This window comes from Pinus tabuliformis, chromosome 8, assembly GCF_031772625.1.
Source record: "Pinus tabuliformis cultivar Carrire ecotype Pingquan chromosome 8, CPIR1, whole genome shotgun sequence".
Classification (NCBI taxonomy): Eukaryota; Viridiplantae; Streptophyta; class Pinopsida; order Pinales; family Pinaceae; genus Pinus; species Pinus tabuliformis.
Window position 1 is genome coordinate 2,058,098,813 of NC_142294.1, and position 15,111 is coordinate 2,058,113,923.

The window sequence follows — 15,111 nt, forward strand, 5'->3', positions numbered from 1 at the left end:
CTAGTATCCCGACGACGCCAGCAATTGTAACCGTGTCGCAAGTTCAATCGATGCCTGTTGTATGTCAACCACAAGTTGTAATGCAACGACCTATTGACCCTGCAACACAACCACAATCGCCAACTGCCGGGACGACACAGATACAAACGGGGACCATAACCCCGCATCTTGGTCCGTCGGTTAGTGTCGCACAGCAAAACATGGCTTCACAACCATGGATGGTGCAATACCAACAACCTCAGTTTCAACAGGTGTACCAAGGATCTGAGCAACAGATCTTTGCGAATAGTGGGCAACCCTATATTCAGAACGGGTTAAACCAACCACTTTACAGTGGCCAAGCCCACCAGCCATATCAGTCATATCAACATCAGTTGCATTATGCTGGTGTGCAAAGACCTACTGCTCAGGCGATTCCATCGTATCCTAGGTACGCCTCGCCAAACCTGAATCAGCAGTTGCCATTCGTGGCGACCTTAGAATTACCAGATTTACATCGATTGACGAACGATCCAATCGCCTATGCCCATTGGTGGCCAGCGATTCCTCACAAACTTCCCTCGGACATTCCTAAATTCAATGGAAATCCGGGCGAAGACCCGTCGAATCATGTGATGACATTCCATCTGTGGTGTTCGTCGAATACCTTGAATGATGATTCAATAAGGCTTCGCCTTTTCCAGAGGACATTGACTGGTCCGGCGGCTAAATGGTATATTGAATTACCTAGAGCCTCGTTCGACAATTTTAGTTCCCTAGCCACGACTTTCTTAACACACTTTCAGTTACCTATAAGGTACGAAACTGGAACAGAGATCTTGACCAATTTCAAGCAGACAACAGCCACGCATATATCAGATCATATACATGAGTGGCGTCGTCGTCGCAGAATGGTAAAAACCTATGTTCCGGATCAGCTATTAGCTGAGTGGTTTATAAAGTCGCTTCTGCCGGCAATTACAGAAGATGTGGCCAAGGGAGGCGTCGTAACAGAGGAGCAAGTTATTGCTCGTGCTCAATATTTGGACTTAGTATATACTCAGTCGGGCATGCTCTATGATAAGATACCTGATGCCCTCAGACCGGAATTTTCAATCCCTCCTCCTCCCGGATCGAATAGTGACTCTCATGCCGGTGATGGCGTGATTGGAACTACAAACGCTAAGTCGACAAGGGATTCGAATAAGAAAGCCCGTAAGACTTCGAATCAAAAAGCAAATAAAGAGATTCTTGCTTCGGAGGTAAATGCTGTATCTACGGATAAAGGCAAAAACTCAAATCAACCAGGAAGCAAGAAGAATCAAGACAAAGGGAGGAAGAATAAACAAGGTGGATCATCCCCTAAGAAAAATTCTTCAAACTCTCCTAGGAAAGGGAAACCAACGAGTCCATGTCATATATGCGATGAGGATCATTGGACAGCAGATTGTCCATATAAAGCCGAGTTTAAAAGATTCTTAAAGAATTCACAAACCCCGGCTGTATTGACTGATCCGTTTCCCAATCCAAGTCAAAATCTGGTTGATAGTGGAGATACTTCCCGGTGCCAGGTACTAATGGTGTCGACCTCTGAACAACAAAATGATGCTTTGATTTCGACAAAGTGCAAGAACTGCGGGAATCCGCAGTCGTCGAACAGTAAAGGAAATGATCAACCAAGCAGTTCGACGACAACTTCGACAAAAGTTGTGCCACCATTTACTACGGGAAGCATTCCTGTGATCCAAGGAAGGAATCACTCTCTCCAAAATATCGGAGTCATTTTCCTAAAAAACCCTACTTTAATGGGTACTTCCGCATTGCCGCCTTCAAGAAATATGGCAGAAATGGCCACAATGGAATATGAGACCTTCTGTTTCTAACGGATCGGAAAGATCGAGGATAGTTCCTATCTCAGGTCAACCTCGTTAAAAAATGAAAAACCATGAGGATAGTTCTTTTACTATGTCAACCTTGTTAAAAAATGAAACAATCCCCTTTCCAGATCTCAATGGTAAACCTTCATTCCAATCAACAAAGTTGAATGCAATGAAGCTTGGGGGGCATGCACCTCGATTTGTATTATTATGCTGGGGGCATGCAAACTTATCATCGAGCAGTTTTTGTGCAGAAGTTCATGCTCGTTAAAAAATAAACGTAGTTTATGAGCAATCTTTCCCTAGCAGTTCAAGCTCATCCAGAAAAAATGAACCGGTAAACAACCTCGAGAAATGTAACCTTTGAAAGCCATATTAAAAGCCCTTGGTCGTGTTTATATGCCATCACCTCCATCTGTTCATTTGGCCAATCGTTCACCTCCATATGTTTGTTTACCCATTTTGAGAAACAGCTGCGAAGAGTGATATCACCTAGCCATCCTTGTGACACTGCCGTGATTGGAAAATTCCAACCTGTACCTGGAATCTGTAGCTATCCCTGTTTATCACTCGTTCCTCAAAAGACGAGTCTTCTTTCAGCTCTTTTCACTGACTCGTAAAATATGAAAAGTTCGCCGAGTTTTGGCCTTCCAGCTCGTTAAATGACCGGAACGCTATCCCTCCTCTAAATTTTAATCTTTTTGGACCTGAGGGATTATTACACAAAAGGATCGAGCGCTTGTCTTGTTCGGCTCGTTAAAAGTACCGAACAGCCATCCCTTCTGTATTGTTTTATACTTTTTCGGACTTAAGGGATTAGATGACGAAAAAGGAATTATGGAGTTGATTTTCTGTACCTTTTCAGACTCTCTAAAAATGAAAAGGACCGAGTTTTCCTTGTCGTTAGACTCGTTAAAATGATTAAATAGCGACAAACTTGTCTTTAGACGAGAACGAGTTTCCCTATCGCTAGGCTCGTTAAATCATAGCGATGGGCTTGCCCGAAGGGCAGGTTATAGAACAAGCATATGTTATCCTCCTCAAGCTTGACAAAAATAAAGAGGTACTGGTCAGAAATGACTGGGGAAAAATTGGGAGAACATTCAAAGTTTAATGGTAGCAAGTCACTCTTGAACATGACACTTTTCCTCCGTATCACATCGGGTTGGGTTGTTTCATTCACCGGTCTCATCACCATGGTCCTCGCCACACCATCCACGTTTGGGGTAATGCTACCGATCCATCGCATCAGTGTCGTTATATGTTCAAGAGGGGTCATTCTGAAAGTGTCAACCGTGTCCCATCCACTGCCATACATTATCCTTCATCCATTCATGATCGCCACCCTGAATCATATGTCACAGTTTGTTTTCACCTCCACTAAAGTCATTAGCTCCGTTCCGTGTCATTGATGTGGGATTCATTAAGGCCCTCCTTTGACGGTTCGCTTCTTGTCGACTTCAACTCATTATCCAAGAAGTTGATCTAGGAACACCCCCATCAGTACTTTGAAGCTTGCATGCCTCAATGGCAAGTTTCTCACTTCCGGCGACAGGTATACATCAATGACCTTCGACCAGAAGATTTTGCGTGGCGTTCGACGCCAAGTCCTTTTTCACGCCACGTGAATTGTACTGCAGTACCTTGAGGGTCATCGTCATTATTGGTGATTCCTCTCGCGCTTGTTAACGGTTTTCATTATTGACCGGTAATCAAGCGATGTCTTTCCATGTTCAACTTCAGCGCAATTCTCACATGGATCGACTTGTACTTAGAGTGAAGATCGAACGAGTTTGAAGACCTCGGATCTAGTTTCATCCATCCGGGCTGCGATATATGTTCAGGAAATATAAAAGCATTTGCCATGTACATCATTGCAGCAGATGATCATCCTACTCAAAGGATGATAATTTCAGCAGAAAATTATCAGTCTATCTTCAGACGATCGTCTGTCATATGTACCAAAATGTATTTATAAAAAGCTGAGCATGGGAATGCCCGCCTCAGCTAGATCATGAGAATAATGATGAATGAAAAATAATGTATTGTATTGTATTGTATTACAGGGCACTCTCCTCAACACTGGAACGAACTTCGGATCCTCTAGATAAAGCATTTCACCCGATAAACGGCCTCATACTTTAGGGGGCAACTGTTATAGACATTTTTGTGCCTCGCATCATGGAGCATGGAATGTCACTAATTACAGGGATCCTCAGTCCCTAAACATGTTGTTCTTACCCCTAAAAGAACAAGGTCATCAAACAACAGCACTTCCAATCAGTTCTCCACCTGAAAACACTTCAAAACAGGCTTATTTTGGATCATGTCAGCTGCTTAACTGAGCTTCTGCGCTGTAATGCAACTGTCCCACTCTGTACGTTCGCTGAAAGTCAAAAGTAATGAAGGCTACCTGCGCTGGGCGAGATTGGCCAAGTGGCACAGTCATCCTGCAAGGTGTCAACTGCCCAGGAAGCTTCCAAACTGACACTTGGTTCATGAGATTCGCCCTGTGATGAGTAAGAGGTACTTGATCACCATGTGTAAGCAAGGATCTCCAAGTGGACTCAAGAACTAAAGATTAACTGAAGAAGGAAAGGACACAAGGCAGCTTCATGTCAGTCTCAAGCTGACTCATCTTCTCTTCTTCTCTCCTATATATAGAGCTCTTCTATGAGGTCTAGGGAGGCTGGAATTTTGTGTAAAGCAAGGAGGTGCTGTTGGATTACAGTTAGAGCTATTGGGTGATTGTTTTACTAGAGGTGAAGAGGAGAGTTCTTGCTGCTGGGGAGGTGCTGCTGGATTGGAGCCATCATTGGTTGTAACCTTCTCAGAACCCTGTTACTTCTATCAATAAAGTTTTGCATGTTCTCCTATATCCTTGTATTGCATTGATGTATTGTATTTACATGTATATTTGATTCACTCTAATCCATGCATCAGTTATGAGTACATGTATCTTGTAGTCTCCTCTCTTGTTTTGTGCAGGATCTGTGTGTAGCTGGACCGGCAAAGACAGTAAGGAGCTGGGAACAAGAGACGAAGAGAGAGGATCAAGATCGACTAAGCGAAGGACACCAGGTTGGTTAATCATTTCTTCTTTCTCTCTGTACTTTCATAAAGGAAAACATCAAAGCTTTACTTTCAGTTGTTGCTAAAGACTGTCACCTTTAGAGTAGGGATAGGGTCATCCGCATCGGATACTTTTCCCCACAACAGGAGCATAACCCTTTGCCCTTGATGTCAAAGGGGGAGAATGATGTTGAAGATTTTGAGGTTGCCATCAAGTCCAAAGGGGGAGATTGTTGGCATTATGATTCTGGTATGGCTCTATGATACAGATGTTGTACTTGATGGCAACACCCTCAAGTGGCAATGCTCTGATCAGGCTCTCAAAATGTTGGTAATTAAGAGGTACGTAGGAGAATAGTTCAAAAGGTGCATACCCGCAGGTACTCCGCGAAGGGACTGTGGCCGCACACGCAGGTCACCCGTTCAGAAGATGCGTACCCCCAGTTCACTTACTTCAAGGCAGAGAAGCGCGCTCACGTGGGGTTTCTTATGTTTGGCCCGTGGTATTTAGCCCGCCGTTCTTGATTCTATGGTTTTGGCCCGTGGTATTGTTTTATATTATTATTATTATTGAGCCCCATGTCTTTGGGCCCCTTGTATTGGTTATCTATGGTATTGATCCATGATTTTAGGAAGAGCTTGCCTATATAAAGCAAAGGAGATCACTTGGCTAAGTATCTTTTGAAAATTGAATATCTTAAGATCTGAAATATTGGGTTATTGTTTTAAAAGCTTGATCTATATAAAAGTGAAGTTGAAAGCGAATCTATGAAGGGTGATCTCTCGAGCGCATGATCAGATCTGGGCATCTGACGATCTGTAGCACACTGGTGGACTGCCAATTCGGCCCTAACCAGAGGTACGCAGGTGATTAACAGTGCAAGTGCGTGGGTACACAGAGCAGAAGAAGGCGCACTGCGTGGGTACGCAGAATAGAAGAAGGCGCACTGCGTGGGTACGCAGAGCAGAAGAAGGCGCAGTGCGTGGGTACGCAGCGCGACAGAGGTTCAGGTGTGTAGGCACAGTGAAAGGCGGCGGTTCAGAAGCCGGAGGTGCGCAGGTACGCGGCGCGATAGCATCTGTGGGTGCGTGGCTACAGTAGAAGTACGCGGCGCGATAGTATTTGTGGGTGCGTGCCTACAGTAACAGTACACAACGTGATTGAAGAAATAGTGCGTGGGTACGCGGCGCAGCAGAAGGCTCTCTACGGGTATACGCAGGGGTGCAGAAGGTGAAGTGCGTAGCCACGCAGGCCAGAGAAAGAAAAATTGCGTATCTGTATTAAGGCATTTATTTGACTGACTTTTCTCTGTTGATAAGGTGTTCTAAGTTTAGTTTACTGTTACTATTACTGCAGTTGACTAGGTGATTTACTTGTACTTGATGATCATTTGATGTTCATGGATCCAGTTTGAAAATTTATGAAAAGTGGTCCTTGAAAGAAAAGAAGTAGGGGGTTGTAGCTCCCTTCCAGGAGAGACTGGAAAACGAGAGAGAGTTGTAGCTCTCTGCAGGTTGCAGCCTGTGTACTGGTAAAGGACTGCACCAGTACAAAACCATTGTAAAAGGAGTTTCTAATTTGAAAGAAGATAGAGACATATTGCAGCAGGTGGTTTTCACCCACATTGGGTTTCCACCTTATATCTGGTGTTCTTTGGTGTGACCATCTGTTTTTCTTGTTCATGCTCATTATTTTATGGTATTGACATGCAAAAATAATTCAAAGTATAAATAAGGAAGATTTATTAAAAGAACTTGATAATACTAATTCACCCCCCCTCTCAGTATTATTTCCAACATCTTCTTGGGTCTTTGGGCACATTTCCTTACTAAGTTTGAAATGGCTAGCAAAAGGTGTACTAACTGGTTTTGCATTGTGCATATTAAATCTTTTCAACACCTTTTGTATGTACTCATTCTTAGACAATGTTAATTTACAATTTTTCCTGTCTCTAGTTATTCTCATACTAAGGATTTGTTTTGCAGCACCCAAATCCTTCATTGAAAATGAGTTTGCCAATTTCCTTTTGAGCACACTTATTTCCTGCATGTTAGAACCTGCAACAAGCATATCATCTACATACAATAACAATATAATATAGCTTCCATCATTTTTCCTTTTGAGATAAACACAATGATTAGAGTGACATCTAGTATAACCTTGTTCAAACATAAACCTGTCAAATTTTAGATACCAATGCCTTGGAGCCTGTTTTAAGCCATACAAGCTCTTCTTCAACCTACACACTAGTTTCTCCTTCCCTCTTACCTCATATCCTTATGGTTGTTGCATATATATCTCTTCCTCCAAATCCCCATGGAGAAAGGTTGTCTTTACATCTAACTGCTCAAGATGCAAATCTTCAGCTGCTACTAGACTTAAAATAGTTCTGATTGAAGTCATTTTAACAACAAGAGAAAATATTTCATCAAAATCAATACCTTTCTTCTGTGAAAACCCCTTCACCACAAGTCTAGCTTTGTACCTCTGTTTTCCTCCATCTTCTTCCTTCAGCCTGTAAACCCATTTATTCTGCAATGTAGTTTTACCTGTAGGCAAGCTGACTAAGTCCCAAGTTTGGTTATGCATTAAGGATTCCATCTCTTCTTCCATGGCTAGCTCCCACTTCTTCTTGCTTTCAACCTGCATTGCTTCTTCATAACATTCAGGTTCACCAGACTCAGTCAATAATAAATAATATAATGAAGGAGAGTATCGTTCAGGGGTTCTACTTATCCCGGTAGATCTTCTAACACCACTTTCAGGTGTTTGGGGTGCCTGTTGCTATTGGTGATTGCTATTGTTGTGGTTGTTGATTATTATTATTTTTAGGCACCTTTACTTTTTCAGTGATCTCATCAACAACTGTGTATTCCTTGTTTTCTTTTTCTTGTTTCTTTTCCTGCAACTGATTCTTATACAATAAATTTTCATTGAATATTACATCTCCGCTCCTAATGATTTTGTGATTTTCATTATCATATAATTGATAACCGAAATCATTAACACCATATCCAATAAAGGTGCATTTCTTTGATTTTGCCTTAAGCTTTGTTCTATTTTCTTTATTAATATGGACAAAGGCCTCACAACCAAAAGGCTTTAAAAAGGAGTAGTTTACCTTTTTACCTGTCCATGCTTCCTCTGGAACACCACCATCCAAGGAACTTGAAGGCCCTCTGTTTATTAGATAAACAACAGTATCTACAACATCTACCCAAAATTGTAAAGGCCATCCTACATGCAATCTCATGCACCTTGCACGCTCCATGATTGTTCTGTTCATCCTTTATGACACACCATTTTCTTGTGGTGTTCTTGGAACTGTCTCCTCTCTATGAATTCCATGCTCTGAACAGTACCTATCAAACTCGTTGCTGCAATATTTACCTCCATTGTCTGATCTGAGACACTTCAATTTCTTTCCTATCTCAATCTCAACCAAAGCTTTCCATTTCTTGAAGGTATCAAATACATCAGATTTGTTCTTAATACAATAAATCCAAGTTTTTCTAGTTGCATCATCAATGAAAGTAACATAATAACGAGAGCCACCGAGATATGATACCTGAGTAGGTCCCCATACATTTGTATGCAAAAGCTCTAATTTTTCGCTCTTCTTTTCTTTCCCAACTCTAAGAAATGTGACTCTCTTTTGTTTTCTATAAATGCAATTCTCACAGAAGTCCAAATCAACATTCTTCAAACCCAGCAACGAATTCCTTGAGTGAAGAATCTTCATCCCCTTCTCACTCATGTGTTCAAGCTTATGATGCCATAATGCTACATATGCTCCTTTGGAAGTTAAAGCATTAATAGAGTTAGAAATACCATTACATAAATACAATGTACCAACCTTTTCGCCTTTGGCTATTACCAGGGCTCCTTTGGTGACCTTCCAAGCTTTATCTGTGAAAGTTGTCACACAACCTTCACTGCCTAACTTCCCTGTTGAAATCATATTTTTCTTTAGATCTGGAACATGGCTTACCTCCTTTAGTAGCCATTGGTTTCCATTCTGTTGTTTTACAAGAACCTTACCCATTCCAACAATTTTACAGGGTTTATCATCACCCAAGCGGACTTGTCCAAAATCTCCTTGAACATAGTCATGAAAGTATTTCTTATTAGGTGTGGCATGGAATGAGGCCCCTGAATCTACCATCCATGAATCAGTAATATTTTCAAAAGAAAGAATCAAAGCATCTTGTAACACATCACCTGTTACATTCGCTTCATGATTAGCTTCTTGCTACGCATCTCCTTCTTTTCCCTTCCGAGACTTGCAGTGTTTCTTCAGGTGTCCTCTCTTCTAGCATTTCCAGCAAACTATCCCCGATCTAGACTTGGATCTGCCTTTTCTTGACTTACTGCGATATCCTGGGTTCTTTCCTCTTTCCATTTTTCTTCCCCTAGTCTCTGCAGTCAAAGCATTACCTCATGTCTCATCGGAGCTTTTCCATCGCATTTCCTCGCTAAGGATTGCACCGACAACATCATCAAACTTTAAAGTACTAGATCCAAAGACAGAGTTACTAATGACCATAACTAAACCATTCCAACTTTCTGGCAATGAGCACAGATATAACAGAGCCCTAACTTCATCATCAAAATTTACCCCTACAAAACTTAACTGACTTGTAACTGTATTAAAATCATTTAAATGGTCTGCAACAAATCCACCTTCATAAGAAATACCTTATTTGATGCCGAGGGTTTTTCATATGGCTAATGTTGACATTAAACCCTGTGTTGTCATTTCATTTAAAATATTAAACGCTACCGATGTCGCTAGGCATAGCCGTATTGTTCCAAGTGCCTTTCTGTCCAAAATATCCCATTCTGTCTCTGTCATACTCGTCGGCTTCTTTGTCTTTCCGCTCAATGGTAGTTTCAGATCTCTTTGATATAGATAATCTTCCATCTGCATCTTCCACAGCTGGTAGTTTTGGCCATTGAATTTTTCGACCCTAAACCTACCATCTTCTGCCATTGCTCCCACTCAAACCAGGAACCCTTCTCTCCTGCAATTTTATCAGCTAAATAGGCCTTCGGCTCTGATACAAGTTGTTAGTAAAATATATATTACGGAGCAATGGAACATATAAAATATTGCAGAAATATAAACACAGAAAATTCATAAAACAAGAGAGACACATATATATGTGGTTCACCCAGTTTGGGCTACGTCCACCCCGAACAACCAATCCTTCCTTTCTATTTTCTAGCAAAATGAAGAGATACAACCTACAGCAGATCTGCTGTAACACCCTCTTCACTCTCAATCTCCTCTCTCTTTCTCACTCAGAATATAGATCTACATAGACGCAATACAATTCCCTCATATATAGTGAGGGGTTTCCTTCTAGGAAAAAAACCCTAAATTAAACATAACTTCTACCGTTAGATCTTTGCCTAATGAACGGCCCAGATTGACTAGAAATTACTATACTTTTATAAAGAAATTTTACATTTATTCTTCGCTTTGGGGGTGCTGCCCTCGAAACCACCCAACAGGGGGGGGCTCCCCAAAGGTCGTAGCTGCCCCCCCTGGACCCCCCATGCAACAAATATTTTACGGGCAGCGTTGCCGCCCCATTTCAAACTAGGGTTAAATGTTGCAATACCTTTGAATACAGAAGATAATTAGGCTCCACACCCAAAAGAGGGCCAATGCCATTAAGACCAGAGGCATAGGCGGGGCTGAGCACGTTGTCTGAATTATGGTGCACGATCTTCTAGATAGGAGGAAAACATACCATAGATAATTGTGATCTGTTGCAGAAGTATACGCATACATCCCAACAGTTGTTTTGTAATTTCTGCAGGTCAGTAGGCCATGACAAATGCACCTACTGAAGCTATGAACTAATGATGGATCAGACACCTGCCTACACGGTACAGGCCGAAACCTGATCCCTCGACCCAAATGCAGGGATGGCGCACACTGGGTTTTAGGGGCATAGTCAAGGTGGAGGTGGAATGGGACCAAGAAGGGGTTGCGGATAAATAATCTGTTATAATTACGGAGGGCCAGGGCATTATGCCCATGCTTGTACGAACCTGACTAGGATATCATGTTGGTACTGTAATCAGTTTGATCATGAGGCAAAAGATTGTCCTTCGCTGATAGCAAAGATACGCAAAAAGGGGGTACACCAGCCTCCTCTGACCCAGAATTTACAAATGATGAGGTCTGAACTGCGTGAAGAAGACCCAAATGTACACATGATGCTCAGGAGTAGTGTGACATGGGAGATGATAAAGGGAAGAAGCCAGAAGAAAGCGCGTGGATTTGCAAGGCTCCTACAAAGGAACCCGAGTTTGATTTAGAACGCGCGAAGGAGACATTCATGGAAGCTAAGAAGAGCTTCACAGAGGCCTCCACTTTAGGTATTAAGGATCAACTAGAACCAGGGATGGATCCTTCAATGCTCACTACCTTTCTGGAGACATGCATGAAACTGCTGCGCGACAACAAGGTAGTCAAAGGACTACAGGAACTTATCACTAGGTGCGCGGGGTCAGGAGAACCCCATGTGGTCCAAAAAATGGGAAAGCATGCATTGCGCATAGGGAGGGAGATGAGGTTTACCACGCAAATAGGCGAGTGCAAAATGGATCAGGTAATCTTGGACTTGGGTTCGGACGCGAATGTACTACCAAAGCAAATGTGGGAATGCATGGGTAGACCCGCATTGCAATGGTCCCCTATTCAGTTATGGATGGTGAACCAATAGAATATTTTTCCCATGGGAAGATTGCAAGGGGTAACAGTCGATATTGAAGGCGCGAGTGCACAGGCGGATTTTGAAGTGATAGAGATTGTCGATGATAGCAATCCCTATCTAGTGCTACTAGGAATAGACTGGGCTACCGATGTGAACAGAGTCATAAATATAAAGAAGTGAAAAATGACCTTTGAGAAAAAGTCACTATGCGTAGTAGTACTACTAGACCCAGCAGAAGGACCACGATACACTGAGCTAATGTGCAACGATGAGAGTGATGACGATCTCAACTATATCTAAAAAATAACTACGCAAGGAGAAGATTGGGTGAATCAAACTGCAAATGGAAGGATTTTGTGGGAGCGCGAAAGCTCTTGCACTTCGGATTCAGAAAAAGAGATAGAGTGATGGCAGAATCAGCTACACGAAGTAACAACACTAAACTACAACATGATGATTAGGTCATTACGTTGCGTAACAACAGAGGCAAGGGAGCTACCGACATATGATGGATTGTCAGCAGTGGATGAATTTCTGAGTAGATTCGAAAGAGTAGTACCAGAGGAGCAACAGCTCGATGCACTGAAGTGGGCACTACGTGCAACACCCGCACGATGGTGGGGTGTGCATCAAGGAACTTTTGAAGACAAGCGCGGATGCAGAAGGATGATGTGCCTATGTTTTGGAAAACCCTAGCTTCGAATGAAAGCTAATTAGAGGGGGTGGAATGACTTGCACGCCGAGCTTTCTTTCCCAATGGGTACAGACATATGTTGTACAGTCTGTACAAATACACACTAACCCTAGCCTAGAGAATTGGAACAAACCACAACAGTAGGAAAGGCGACACGTGTTACCAATTCTCCATGACGAAGCATTCCATAGGGTGCATGGAGTACTGAACAAGGTTTACCGGGCAAGACGAACTGACTAGGACTTGTGCGTGCCAGTGATTCAATGGGCCTATAGGATCATGTGCAAAAACCCAAGTGTGGAAATGATTCCAAAGGTGCGAAATAGAGAAGAAACCGAGATTTTTGAAGAGAATACCAAAAGGAATCCACACGTAATAGCCCCCGTAGTTATGACAACGCGTGAAGACTAGGACGAAGGAATCAAAAATCTATGTGAGGATGACCATCTAAGAATTTGGGAAGCCATTCATTGAGGGAAACTTAGACTTTGCAAAATTGAAGAAGATCGGGTACGATTAAGGAAGAAAAGCATGTTGATGGATGCAAATATCAAAAGAATGGAAAACAGGGTCACGCAAGCATGTCTCGTCAATAAACCAAGGATGAAAAGGCAAGATATGGATGGTCATCCCACTACATTAGAACATTGTCACCAAAAATTTATGACTTTGCTACCATGGCTAAGACCACACCTTACCAAACACAATAATAAGGGGAGTGCACCACATAAGGTAGAACATGCCGCACTAGTTGTCGTGAGGGCAAGTGAGGAGTGTCCACAAGCTATATTGGAAGGCGAATTGGAGTCTTGCACAGATGGTGCGACCACCTGACTAGCCGTAGGGAGAACAGTCTCAGCGCTCCAGATAGTTGAAAGAGAGCACAGGACTCTAAAAGAGTCTATTTGGGAATTGCACGGTGAGGGAGGTGTGTGGAGAACTAGCATGGTAAAAGGTTCATGCCCGCACATGGGGGGTTGCGTTGCCACATGTGTAGTCTGGGAAGTAATTGTTGACATCACTGTTCATGATGAGATGACCAATTTAAGGCAAAAGGGAGTGGGCAATGGGTAATTAAGACACGAATTAAGAGCTAGATTTGGGACAAGCTATTGCCAAGGATGCATTAATGACTTAGAAATGGGGGGAACGACTAAATTCAAGTTCAAAAGATGCTATAAAAGTCCCAAGGCTAGCCATGAGACAACACTTGTTCATTTGAGATTTGAGCTATTACGAAGAGCATAGAGTGTTGAGTGCCAAGCGGTATTTGAGCCCCCAAGTTCGCGAACAACCACAGACAGTTCGAACAAGTTGACAGCTACTAGGAGAGGTGTGGGATTTGTAGAGAGTACCGCTGACAAAGCTGCACAGAGCCCTATGGTGTAGGTGGGGGACGCGCCGAAAATTCTGAAATCGCCCCGAATGTTGAGGCCCAAGAAGGATACATAGGCAGTGGGACCAGTCCGCATGTTCCCGCGAAATCCGCGATTTGGTAATCTTTCCATGGAAGACAAGGGCAAGGCTATCAACCTTAAGATAGATGATGAGGAGGAGGACCTATAGGCTTTCGTAGAAGATATAGAGGTGGATGAAGAAATGAAAGAAGACATCCAGCCAGTGCGCACTGCAGAGAAACTGCCCGAGTACGTCCTTCCACAGAAAGGAAAAACTAAAGTATCCAAGGATTTAGATGCCGCTAAGAGTGCACTCCAAACCTTGCTCCTCCGAGATGGAATTCTATTTATGGGCTCAGCTCTGGGCCACATTCCCACGATGAAATTTGAACACTAGGACCTCACGAACAATGAAAAGTTCCCACATTTACAGATGGAGAACCTCATGAAACATAGTAAGGAGGGGGCGGTTATAGTGTTAGAGCCGTAGAAATGGTTGCACAGTGTGGAGAAGGCTGGGCTACTCCACCTTCTATGGATTTCACATTTTCACCGCGCACCAATCATGATCTTTGTCATCAGACAGTTGCTTTTCCTGGTGCACGATGGGTAATTATGGCTGGAAGAGCCTATTCCCATCACGGCGGAGCTTATTCACAGGATTTCTCGGCTTCCCTGTAAGGGAAAGGACCCCGCAGAGATAGCTGGAAAAAGCAAAGATTTGGTGCTTGCAGAGGCCATGAAGAAGAAGTACAAATTGAAAAAGAAGAAGAGAGGCTACGTAATCGGTAGCAAAAAAAGACAAAGGGGTGTGCGTAGCCACCCAACTGCTGGTCAGAAAGGTGATGAGAAAATGTCCTGGTGATGAGGTACTAACGCCGGTCGTTGCACTGGCAAAACAATGCGTGGAGGGGGTCCAATTCAACTAGGTTGAATTCCTCTATGAATAATTTCTAACCAACTGCAAGGAAGCTTAGGAGCAGGGCAAGACCTTCCACTACGAGTGGTTGCTCTTATCTATCTTACTGGTGATGGGGGAAACTGCCTGAGGACAGTCAGTTCCCTCTTGTTGAACAAGACTTGCCAGAGGCTGCAAAATATGCGTCGCTCTGAGCTACAAAGGATGCCACGTGGATCCGCGAGACTAAGATCTTCTGGGTGCTCATGGAGGTTAGCATCTGGATGTGGATTAACAGAAGGCCGCACATATCCCCCACAGTGTACAACAGTCTGCAGAGCTTTGTGGACTTCAAGGTAGATATGCATAATGTGTATATCAAGGTGCGTAAGGATCTGACGCAGACCTGGACCAAGCTTCCTTTCATCGCAATTGATGATGCCATCTTCTCTGTGCTTGACT